General features: G+C 37.9%; 1 protein-coding gene across 1 annotated transcript in view; it reads right to left on the reverse strand.

Annotated features, from left to right (window-relative positions):
* Window positions 1-12,872, reverse strand: part of SGPP1 (sphingosine-1-phosphate phosphatase 1) — a 37,185-nt gene that overhangs the window by 20,918 nt on the left and 3,395 nt on the right. The window lies entirely within an intron of this gene.

The raw sequence follows: 12,872 nt of genomic DNA on the forward strand, positions 1-12,872 counted from the left end.
GAAAAGGGAGTTTCAATAGAACTTTCATATGCTAAAGAGGACCTACAAGATACGGGAGGTATTGAAGCCTTGCCATTGTCAAGGTCATTTTCCCTCTAGCAAGGTATTAATATTAAGATAGGTGGGAGATTCCTAAAGAATGTCACATATGTCCCACCCAGGAGTGGGGGTGGGGGAAGGTTGCAGGGTGTCAGCTTTTGCTTTGTCCTCAGCCAGCCTTCTGTTCCCTCATCATTGTAAGCTAGGCTGACTCCCCAAAGGTGCCTACTTCTTCAGGTGTGGGACAATGGTCTAGTTTCATAATCTCTTTGTATCAGTTTCCTCATCTATAAATGGAGATAATAGTATCTATAGTAAGTACAGTCCTATAATATAAAAACTATTTTGCAAAAATCTGAAAGTGTTTCATTCATTAAGAATATTTTCTAGGGGCGCCTGGGTGGCTCAGTGAGTTAAGCCTCTGCCTTCGGCTCGGGTCGTGATCTCGGGGTCCTGGGATCGAGTCCCATATCGGGCTCTCTGCTCAGCGGGGAGCCTGCTTCCCCCCCCCTCTCTCTCTCTCTGCCTGCATCTCTGCTTACTTGTGATCTCTGTCTGTCAAATAAATAAATAAAATCTTTAAAAAAAAAAAAAAAAAAAGAATATTTTCTAGAGGGGTGCCTGGGTAGTTCAGTTGGTTAGGTATCCCACTCTTGACTTTGGTTTAGGTCATACTCTTGGGGTTGTGGGATCAAGCCCCGCATGGGGCTCCCCACTCTGCAGGGAATCTCCTTCTCTCCATCTCCCCACTCTCCCTTTGCCTCCCCCCACAACTTGCACACACTCTCCCTCACTCTCTCTCAAATCAATCAATCAATCTTAACAAAAAAAAAAAAGTTTTCTGGGAATTTTTATTGATAGAGAAAAAATATTAGAGTTCTCTAGAGAAATAAAACCAGTAAGATACACACACACACACACACACACACACACACACACATAAATGGAGAGGGAGTCACTGCAAGGAATTGGCTTTATTACTGGATTTATTTTAAGGATCATGGAGACTACAAATACAAAATCTGCAGGGTAGGCCAGTGGGCTGGAGATCCAGGAAAAAGTTGATGTAGCTCAAGTCCAAAGATAGTAGGTGAACAGAATCCCCTCTTCCTGGGGGAAAACAGTCTTTTATTCTCTTAAGGCTTTCAATTGATTAGATAAACCGCCCCCCAATATTATGCAAGATAATCTCCTCAAAATCTACTGATTGAAATGTTTTTTTTTTTTAAAGATTTTATTTATTTATTTGACAGAGAGAGATCACAAGTAGACAGAGAGGCAGGCAGAGAGAGAGAGAGGGAAGCAGGCTCCCTGCTGAGCAGAGCCCGACGTGGGACTCGATCCCAGGACCCCGAGACCATGACCTGAGCCGAAGGCAGCAGCCCAACCCACTGAGCCACCCAGGCGCCCTACTGATTGAAATGTTAATAACCACCTTAAAAATATCTTTTTTTTTTCAAAGATTTTTAAATTTGTCAGTGTACACACGAGCAGGGGGAGTGGCAGGTAGAGGGAGAAGCAAGGTGCCCAGTGAGCAAGGAACCTGATGTGGGACTCAATCCCAGGACCCTGGGATCATGACTGAGCTGAAGGGAGATGCCTAATTAACCGGCTAAGCCCACCCAGGCGTCCCTAAAAAATATCTTCACAGAAACATCTACAATAGTGTTTGCCCCAAAATCTGGGTATCGTGGCCTAGATAAGTGTCCTATAAAATTAAGTATCAAACATTATATTAAATAAAAAAGTAAACACCGGGACGCCTGGGTGGCTCAGTTGGTTAAGCAGCTGCCTTCGGCTCAGGTCATGATCCCCGTGTCCTGGGATCGAGTCCCGCATGGGGCTCCTTGCTGGGGGGGGGGGGGGAGCCTGCTTCTCCCTCTGCCTCTGCCTGCCACTCTGTCTGCCTGTGCTCGCTCTCTCTTTCTCTCTCTCTCTGACAAATAAATAAACAAAATCTTTAAAAAAAAAATGTAAACACCATATACAATATGGTTGAAATTATTTTCAAATTGTAAGGAAATACCAAAAAAGTTAACATTTGGTTTTTTCTATTTTTATTTTACAAGTCTTCTATAAAGCTCAGTACTTAGCTTGTCTGTCCTTTTAGCAGCATTTAAAAATATTAATTAGGGGTGCCTGGGTGGTTCAGCCAGGTAAGCAGCTGACTTTGGCCCAAGTCATGATCTCAGGCCCTGAGTCCTGCTACCCACTCTGAAGGGAGTCTGCTTGTCTCTCTTCCTCTGCCCCTAACCCCCGTTCATGTTCTCAACTAAATAAAATCTTCAAAACAAAAAATATTAATTACTAGCCTTTTCGAGAAACACTCTTCTACTTGTAGCTTCCCTTTATAGTATATTCTTTTTATGATACTGTCCAATTTATACTCCTGCATATATCCCTGCTTAAGTCCCCCTGCAGTGTGGCCCTGGAGACATGCTAATACTGTGTTGATCCTACTTTTTTTTTTTACTACAACTGTTCGATCAGGTATGGACACTTGGTCCTAGAGGAGCAAATCCACTGGCTGGAATGAGCTGATTAGATTGTTTTTCCTAATTGTAATTTTTTTTTTAAAAGATTTTATTTATTTATTTGAGAGAGAGACAGTGAGAGAGAGCATGAGCTAGGAGAAGGTCAGAGAGAGAAGCAGACTCCCCGTGGAGATGGGAGCCCGATGCGGGACTCGATCCCGGGACTCCAGGATCATGACCTGAGCCGAAGGCAGTCGTCCAACCAACTGAGCCACCCAGGCGTCCCTCCTAATTGTAATTTGAATGAAAGTCAGTCATGACTCTCTGTTGTATGCTTGAAATTGAAATAATGGAGAAGCAGGGTAAGGCTGACATGCATGCCATAGCAGAGAGAGAAGGAAATAAATGAGAGGCCATGTAACCCCAAGAAACAGATGGACGGCACTGCCTTTAGTTCTGATAGCATTCCACGGGCCTGGCTCCATTCCCTCAGGAAGCCTGACAGCACTTTCTTGATTTTGACTTCCATAAGAAGATATTCCTTCTAGTCCTCAAATAAATTTCCTTTTTTTTTAAGCTGGTAGAAAGAACCCCCCCCCACAGCCTTAGTTAGATAATCCCTAAGATATCGTCTTACCTCTCAAACTGCTACTTGTCAGATTCTGTTTCAGTTTCTTTTTACCCTATCCATTCCTTAAATATTAATGTATTTTAAGGTTTTTTCCTTAGACCCTCTGTTCTCACTGTATGTACTCTCCAAGGGCAGTACCACCCACTCTCATCATTCATTCTGCACATATATGCTGATGATACTAAACTTTGCTTTGCTTCTTAATTTAAAGTCAGTTAGGGGTGACTGGGTGGCTATGTTAAGCGTCTGCCTTTAGCTGATGAGGTCATGATCCCAGGATCCTGGGATTGAGCCCCACATTGGGCTCCCCATTCAGCAGGAAGCCTGTTTCTCCCTCTCCCACTCCCCCTGCTTGTGTTCCCTCTCTAGCTGTGTCTATCAAATAAATAAAATCTTTTAGGAAAAAAAAGTCAATTAGCCAACATATAGTACATCATTAGTTTCAGATGTGTTCTATTATTAATCAGTTGCATGTAACACCCAGTGCTCATTACATCATATGCCCTCCTTAATGCCCATCCCCCAGCTACCTCATCCCCCCACGCACCTCCCCTTCAGCAACCCTCAGTTTGTTTCCTAGAGTTAAGAATCTCTCATGGTGGGCGCCTGGATCGCTCAGTTGGTTAAGTCACTGACTTCAGCTTAAGTCAGGATCCCTGCTCAGCGAGGAGTCTGCTTCTCCCTCTCGTGCTTTCTTTCTCTCTCGCAAATAAAATCTTTAAAAAAAAAAAAGTCTCTCATGGTTTTTCTTCACTGATGAGTTTCCATTCCATTTTCCCTCTCTTCCCCATGATCCTCTGCGTGGTTTCTTATTTTCCACGTATGAGTGAAGTAATATAATTATCCTTCTCTGATTGACTTACTTCACCCAGCATACCTTCCAGTTCCACCCACATAGATATAAATAGTAAGTATTCATCCCTTCTGATGGCTGAGTAATACTCCATTGTACTCCATTATACTGTACTGTATAGTATACACTGTACTCCATAATACTCCATTATAGTTGAGTATCTGCTTTCAAATTGTGTGTGTATATATATATATATATATATACTCCATTGTATATATAACTTCTTTATTCATTCATCTGTCAATGGGCATCTCAGCTCTTTCCACAGTTTGGCTCTTGTGGACATTGCTGTTATAAACATTGAGGTGCCCATGTCCCTTTGGATCAATACATTTCTATCTTTGTGGTAAATATGTCTAGGTCTCTTTCATGTGTAGACCTGCCTCCCAGATAGTTCTGTCTTAAAGACACCTCAAATTCAACTAAAACTAAAATGGAATTCTCCTCGTGCTTTCCAGATTTTCTATTTCTATAAATTAAACTACTATTTCTCAGCTTCCCAAATAGGAAATCTGGGAATAATCCTTTACTCCTGTTTTTCTTCCTTACTGCCATCTGGAATTAATCACCACATCTTGTCAATTCTACCTCTAAATATCTCTTAAAGGTATCCATTTCTTTCTACTCCCACTGACACTATCTAGGTCAGGGGCCAGTGGAGTTTTTAAATAAAGAGCCAGATAGTAACTATTTTGGACTTTGTGGATTACGTAGTCAGTGTCACAGTTATTCAGCTCTATTGCTGTAACACAAAAGCATCACACACAATCTAGATATAAATGAATAGACATGGCTGTGTTTCAATAAGGTTTTAGGAATCCTCACTAAAATTATTAATTTCATATAATTTGCACCTGTCACAAAATATTCTTCTTGTGGCTTTTTTCAACTATTTAAAATGTAAAAAAATCATTCACAGTTCACAAGTCATATAAAATCAGGCAGCTGGCTGCTGTTCGTAGTCTCCTGATCTAGGCCTCCCATCTTTCCTCCCTTGAACTGGTGGGAGTAACATCTTAGTTGGTCTGGTTTCCCTGCCTCCAGTCTTACTGCTCTCTAGTCCATTTTCTATACTATAGACACAATAGTCTTCCTAAAACAATCTAATCTCCCCCAAGCAAACAGACCATATTTTTGGGTTTTTGCCCTGTTATTTGTGGGGCTTGTGATACTGGCTAGTACTTACTAAAAATGAAATGATTATATTTGTGGAATTTAATATCGTTACCTTTATTAAAGCTTTTTAGTCAAGAAAAAAGGTACACTTGCAACAGAAGAAATAAACGTCATAATTCTCAGTTGATACGATTTTTTTCTATGAAGAACAAATGAAATTATACATATAAATTATTAAAGGAGAGCTGAAAAAAGTTGCTGGTTATATGACCAATGCATAAAAATCAAACATGTTTCTATCTTCCAGCCCCAAAGTTATAATATTTGATTTTTAACAAGACATCATTGTAACATATAACATGTTATATGTATATAACATATGTTATATATATATATATATATGCACACATATAACAATAACAAAAAATATAAAGTAACTACAAATAAATCTAACAGAATTTATACTTGATTTATATGGAGAAGGTTATAAGACTCCATTGTAATAAGAAAACCTAAATATATAAGATTCACCATATTCACAGATACATTCAATATTGTAAGGCTATCAGTTCTCTCTACATTCATTTATAAATTCACTGCGATTTCAATAAAAGTCCAGAGTTTTTTATAGAAATTAAAGAACTCATTCTAAAACGTATATTGAAAGCAAATACTCAAAAATAGCCAAGACAGTCTTGAAGAATATGGTAGAGAACTTTCATAAATAAGACTTACTCTAAAGCAATTAATAAGACTTACTCTAAAGCATAAATTAAATAAGACTAAAGCAATTAATAATTACTCTAAAGCAATTTCATAAATAAGATGATAAGACTTACTCTAAAGCATGACAATGATAAAGAGATAGACAAAAAAACAGTGAAACACAACAAAGAACCCCAGAATCACACCCATACATATATGGAAACTTGATATATAACCTAAGTGGCATTACAGATAAGTGGAGAAAGGATGAATTATTCAAAATAGTATTAGGTCAATTAATTATCAGTGTGAAAAAAATTACATCAGATCCATATCTCACAATATATACAAAATTAAGTTAGATCAAATTTTTTTAAACATGAAAGTAGTAGTTTATCTTTCCAATAAAAAAAATAGCAAAAGGATTTTTCTTTTAGAGCTAGAAAAACAGGGGCGCCTGAATGACTCAGTGGGTTAAAGCCTCTGCCTTCAGCTCAGTCATGGTCTCAGGATCCTGGGATTAAGCCCGCATCAGGCTCTCTGCTCATCAGGGGAGCCTCTTCCTCCTCTCTTTCTGCCTGTCTCTCTGCCTACTTGTGATCTCTGTCAAATAAATAAATAAAATTAAAGAAAAAAAAAAACTAGAAAAACAAAATCCAAAGTACATACAAAAAACTGTATAAACAAGTGAAAACAACAAGAATAAGTAAAAAAAATATTATAAAGCTACTATAAATGTAATAGTATGGAACTTGCACACAAGTATCAGATGTATCAATTCTAAGTAAAAAATATAGATACAGACCCAAGTATATACCTATATTTAATATATATATAAAAATGACAGTTCAAGTCAGTAGGGGAAAATGGGCTATTGATGCTAATGGGGAATATCAAGTGAGATTCCTTCCTCAAAGAGATGGTTAAAAGATTTAAGCATAGGGCACCTGGGTGGCTCAGTGGGTTAAGCCTCTGCCTTCGGTCATGATCTCAGGGTCCTGGGATCGAGCCCCACATTGGGCTTTCTGTTCAGAAGGGAGCCTGTTTTTCCTCTCTCTGCCTGCCTGCCTCTCTGCGTACGTTGTGATCTCTGTCTGTCAAATGAATAAATAAAATCTTAAAAAAAAAAAATTCTGGGGCGCCTGGGTGGCTCAGTGGGTTAAGCCGCTGCCTTCGGCTCAGGTCATGATCTCAGAGTCCTGGGATCGAGCCCCGCATCGGGCTCTCCGCTCAGCGGGGAGCCTGCTTCCTCCTCTCTCTCTGCCTGCCTCTCTGCCTGCTTGTGATCTCTCTGTCAAATAAATAAAATCTTTAAAAAAAAAAAAAATTCTGCTTGGAAAAAATGGTAGGAAGAAAACAGGAAAGCACATTTCTAAATCATACATGGACAAAAAGCTAATTTGACCACAATATAAAGGGCTTCAAAAACCAATCAGTAACCCAAGAGAAACAAAAACATATGTCCATGCAAAAACTTGTACAAAACTATCCATAGCAACATTATTCAAAATAACCAAAAAGTAAAACCAAATGTCTATCAACAGATGAAAGGTTAAATAAAATGTATATCTATCTGATTGAACAGTACACTTCACAATAAAAAGGAATGAAAGGAATAAAGCACTGATACATGCTATAATATGGATGAATCTTAAAACATGCTAAGTGAAAGAAACCAGCAACAGACTATATACTGTATGCTTCCATGTACATGATAAGTCCAGAGTAGACAAATCTACAGAGACAAAGTGGATTAGTGATTGTCTAGGGTTGGGGAGGGGGATGTAGAGTGACTACTATGCGTATTGGGTTCCTTTGAGTGGTGATGAAAATATTCTAAAGTTGATTGTAGTGGTGGTTGCACAACTCTATGAATATATCAGAAGCCACTGAACTGCATATTTTAAATGGTTGAATTACATATGAATTACTTATCAGTAAGTTTTTTGTAATATAAAAAAGTAAGTAAAGGTGAGAGGATTTGTTTCTGTCCATAAAGGATTAACAGCTATAACAACAGCCATTCCATTATAAACAGCCAGAAAACTTGACAAATTATATAAAACAACCATTTTCATATACTGGAAAACAAGCAGCACAAACTGTAATTCAGGAGAAGAGGGAAATAAATGAGATGAGCCCTATGATTGCCCTAACTTGCTGCTGGAGGCAGTTTCCAGGCTGTAGCATGGGAGGAGGAACCAAAACAAAGGCTAGCAGTCTCACTGGGTTAAGGGAAGAAGAGTGGAATTCGCAGAGGCCAAAGCAGCCATTAATTTGCAGCACAGAGCACAAGAGAGAGGAATCCACACAGAGAATGAGCCCCAAAGAACTGCAGGGGGTCTCTGCAAATTGTTTGCTGAGTACTAACGTGTGCATGCATGGGGTGAAAATCCACCTGTCTGGGGAAAATAGTAGGCCAAACAATTCCCAAAGCTCACATAGGACGGGAATTGCTTTCCCATTAGGCAGAATACTAAGGGAATTGGGCAGTTTTTGTAAGGTTATCACCTGGAGAGCCTGGCTGCCTTAATAGAGCATGTGATTCTCGATCTCAGGGTTGTAAATTCAAGTCCCACACTGAGTGTAAAGATTAGTAATAAGTAATATATTTTTTAAAAAGGTTATGATCTTAGCAATGAGGCCAAATTAGCTCTAGACTAAGGTTATTCTGGACGCTCTCAGCTTAAATTGACAAGTAATTTAACTGTAACCACGATCAAGTCCGACACTATTTACAGGAATAAACACAATCTAACACTGTAAAAATTACTAAGCAAGGAAGCCGGAGAATATGATCCAGGAGAAATACTAGAGTCAAACAAAGATGACAAAGATGATGGTTAGTGGATAAGAATCTTTAGACAGCTATTAAAATCTTATACTCAAGGATGTAAAAGAAAATAGGAATATAATGAGTGGAGAAATGGAAGACTTAATAAGAAACACACAATTGGAGCTTCTAGATATAAAATAAACAGTATCTGAAACTATATCCCATCCTACTTGAGGAGTCTACCAGAAAATCAGACACTGCAGAAGAAAAAAATCAATGAACCTGAAGTCATAGCAATAGAAACAATCCAAAATTAATCAGAGAGCAAAAACACTGCAATCATCATCATCACATCAGTGATCTGTGAGTGACCAGTGTAAACAATTTAACATACATGAAACCGAAGTTCCAGAACAGGAGGAGATGATAGAAGAGGGGAGAAAAAAAATTTTCTAGAAATGCTGGAACATTATACAAAAATAATAATGTATTACTGTGAGTTTTATAACATGTAGATGTAAAATGTAGGACAATAATATAAAGGGGGGAGAGGGAAAAATGGAAGTATAGTCTTGTAAGGTTCTTAAGGTATACTTGAAGTGGTATAACATTACTTGAAGGTAGAGCAACAGTTTAAAAAAAAAAATCCCAAAAAGAATAGTTTCGAAAAAAGGGTGCCTGGGTGGCTCAGTGGTTAAGCATCTGCTCAGGTCATGATTCCAGGGTCCTGGATCCAGCCCCACATGGTGCTGCTCCCCGCTCAGCAGGGAATCTGCTCCCCCCCCCCCACTCCCCCTGCTTGTGTTCCCTCTCTCGCTGTCTCTATCTCTGTCAAATAAATAAATAAAATCTTTAAAAAAAAAAAAAAAAAAGAGGGACACCTGGGTGGCTCAGTGGATCACGACCTGCTTTGGGCTCAGGTCGTGATCCCAGGGTTCTGGGATTGAGCCCCGAATTGGGCTCTCTGCTCAGCAGGGAGCCTACTCTGCTTCCTCTTCTCTCTCTGCCTGCCTCTCTGCCTACTTGGGATCTCTGTCTGGCAAATAAATAAATAAAATAAAATCTTAAAAAAAAAATAGCTTCAGAAAAAAGAATCAGTAAGTAAAATGCCAGTAATCTAATAGAAAACAAATATGAGAAAGGTTTGAATAGGCAGTACTGGAATAGTCAACTTACTAAATCAATTATCCTGCATTAATATATTGGTGCAGGGGCGCCTGGGTGGCTCAGTCGGTTAAGCATTCAACCCTTGATTTCAGCCCAGGTTATGTTCCCAGGGTTCTCGGATCAAGCCCTGTGTCGGGCTCCCTGCTCAGCTGCTTGAGCCTTACTTTTCCCTCTCCTGCCCTTGCTTGTGCACTCTCTCTCTGTCAAATAAAATAAGTAAAATCTTTAAATAAATACATAAATAAATCTTTAAAAATATATAGTGTATTGGAACATAATGTAAAATGTGAAAAAGTTACACAACTCTATATAATATGGAAAGCTATATAATATAGTAGCATAATGTAATTTTGCAGCCAAACCGGGTTTGAATCCAGGCTCTGTTATGTACTTGCAGTCATCTGGAGCAAAACTTAAGTTCCCGCCACCTCAGTTTCTTCTTCTGCTAACCAGTGATAATACTCAGAAGATTTTATGGGAATCAAAAAGAATTAAGTCATGTAAAGCATTTAAAACCATTGTTAAACACAAAGTTAGTATTCACTAACTGTTGGGTAAAAGAAAAGGAAAATCTTTCTACAATATACTTCTAAATGAGAAAAGCAGGGTCCAGAACAGTACAGTATGTTACCATTTGTATGAAAAAATAAACTATACAGATACATGTCTATAATAGACAAGACTTTCTAGAAGGCTAAAAAAGAAACTTCTAAGAGTGAATCCCCTGGAATAGAGATTCTGGTAGCCATGGAATAGAAAAAGAAGTGAAATGTCCTCTCCTCTTCGTATTTTCATGTAAATACTAAATTTTCTATGTATTCCCCATTCAAACAAATAAATTTAATTAATTTTAAATCAAGAATTAAAAATAAGCACTTATAAAATAAGGAAAATATGCATTAAAAACATAAGTATGCCACTAGGTAAAAAGAAATCAAAGAGCAAACCAATTTGATTTTTTTTTTAATAAACTGTTTCTTGGGGCGCCTGGGTAGCTCAGTGGGTTAAAGCCTCTGCCTTCCGCTCGGGTCATGGTCCCGGGGTCCTGGGATCGAGCCTCGCATTGGCTCTCTGCTCAGCGGGGAGCCTGCTTCCTCCTCTCTCTCTCTGCCTGCCTCTCTGCCTACTTGTGATCTTTGTCTGTCAAATAAATAAATCTTTAAAAACAAATTTATAAAAAACAAAACAAAAAAATAAACGGTTTCTTCTCAGAATTACCAGTGATCAGTTTCCATTGGCTCTTGCAGCCTTTTCTAGTCATTGTCATTTATGACCCACTTTTGTAGCTCTTACTTTTTTTTTTTTTAAAGATTTTATATATTTATTTGACAGAGAGAGATCACAGGCAGGCAGAGAGATGGGGGGGGGGAAGTAGGCTCCCTGCTGAGCAGAGGGCCCAATGCAGGGCTTAACCCACTGAGCCACCCAGGCACCCCTGTAGCTCTTACTTCCTGTCTTCCTATTATCTTTTCATGATCTCAGTATCTTTATTATATACAATAAACTGTATTTTAATAAAGTATACTATATGCTTTTCTTTTCCAAAGTTCTTATGTTTATGGCTTTTTTTTATTTATAGTAGGAAGACAGAAGGAAATGTGAGAAAATTAGCAAAGATTTCAGTCAACAACTTAATATATGTTTAAAACAAGTATTTGTGGATATTGCATATGTATGTACATATACATTATCTTCTCAAGGCATATAAAAACTGTTTTTGTAGTTTAAGACAATCCTATTTCAAAAATATTTATCGCAACAATTCTTTAAAAATCACATTGTGTGATTTGGAATGTTTTCTGCATAAGCTCTGGAGTCTGAAAAGATTTAAATTTGCCCTCTGAGACTTACCCAGAGCTATGTTACTTTGTCAAGTTACTTCACCTCCTTAACCTCCCTCTACCTTAGTTTCCTGTAAACTTCTACTAATAGTAGAACCAAACATTGGGATGTTTTAAGAGCAGACTAAATCAGGTAATAGACCTTTCAAAAAATGTCTGACCTCTACCAAGACCTTCATAAATGTTAATAATGTTAATTATAGAATTACTATTATTATTAAAATTAGCAAAAGGATATAGATTAGTTGGGAATGGTTTGTGTGGTGACAATTTTTTTAAATGAAATTAATCTAAAACTTTCTTAATTTTATTAAATCAGGTATGTAATTAGAACTCATTATGTGCCATACTATTAAAGAATTAAGAATTTTTATTTTTTGAAAGAACATGCAAAAATAAATACAAAAGGAGTGCTTTATTTTCAATTTTTTATTATTCTTCAAAGGACTATGTTCTTAATACCTGCTGCTCCTTATTCCTTATTTTTTCCCAATTCAGGCTACAAAAGATTCCAACAAATAATATGAGAGCAGTAATTATTGTCCTGGCTAAATGGATCAAGTTAATACCTGGAGAAATGCCATACATTTTCTATCTTGCATCACCATGAAAAAAAAATTCTCCTAGAATCAAATAACCACTTAGAGTTATACTATCCACATCTCTCTTTTGATATTATAACGTACCTTAAAAAGATTCAAAAACTGGAATCGCAAAAAAGGTGAGACAACAATGTTGGAGAAATGTAAAATATATTTTAAGGATCAAGAGTTAATTTTACTGGAAAGGGTTTAAGAAAGTACTTTTTTTTCCTCAAAAATCTTTGGGAAAGTTCAGTAAAATGCACTACACCCTCACTTAGCCAGCTAATGGATCAGAATCTCTGGAAGTAAGGTGCAGAAACCTACACTTTGAACAAGCCCCAAGTAATTTTTTTTGTCCATGGTCATTTTAAGAACAAATAAGGACTAATGAAACAAAGGGGTTAACTAAAAAGGCTCTGTGTAGGAGGTGAATCTTGAACAGATTTCAAGTAGGAACATTAAGTGGCAGGGAGGAGTTCAGTATTTATTCCACACCAGAGGGATGGTATGTGAGATAAGTCTGCTTCCACAGCCATTTCAGCATCCTGGGCAAACAGAAGTAACCACACTGTCCTGAATAAGCTGTAGGGGCCCACCAGATGGACAGGACTGTCAACCAAAACTACTATTAGAAAAACACCAGGCTTTCATTGTCTAATTCTTATCCCAAGTTTCCAATATATATT

This window comes from Lutra lutra, chromosome 7 (assembly GCF_902655055.1).
Source record: "Lutra lutra chromosome 7, mLutLut1.2, whole genome shotgun sequence".
Lineage (NCBI taxonomy): Eukaryota > Metazoa > Chordata > Mammalia > Carnivora > Mustelidae > Lutra > Lutra lutra.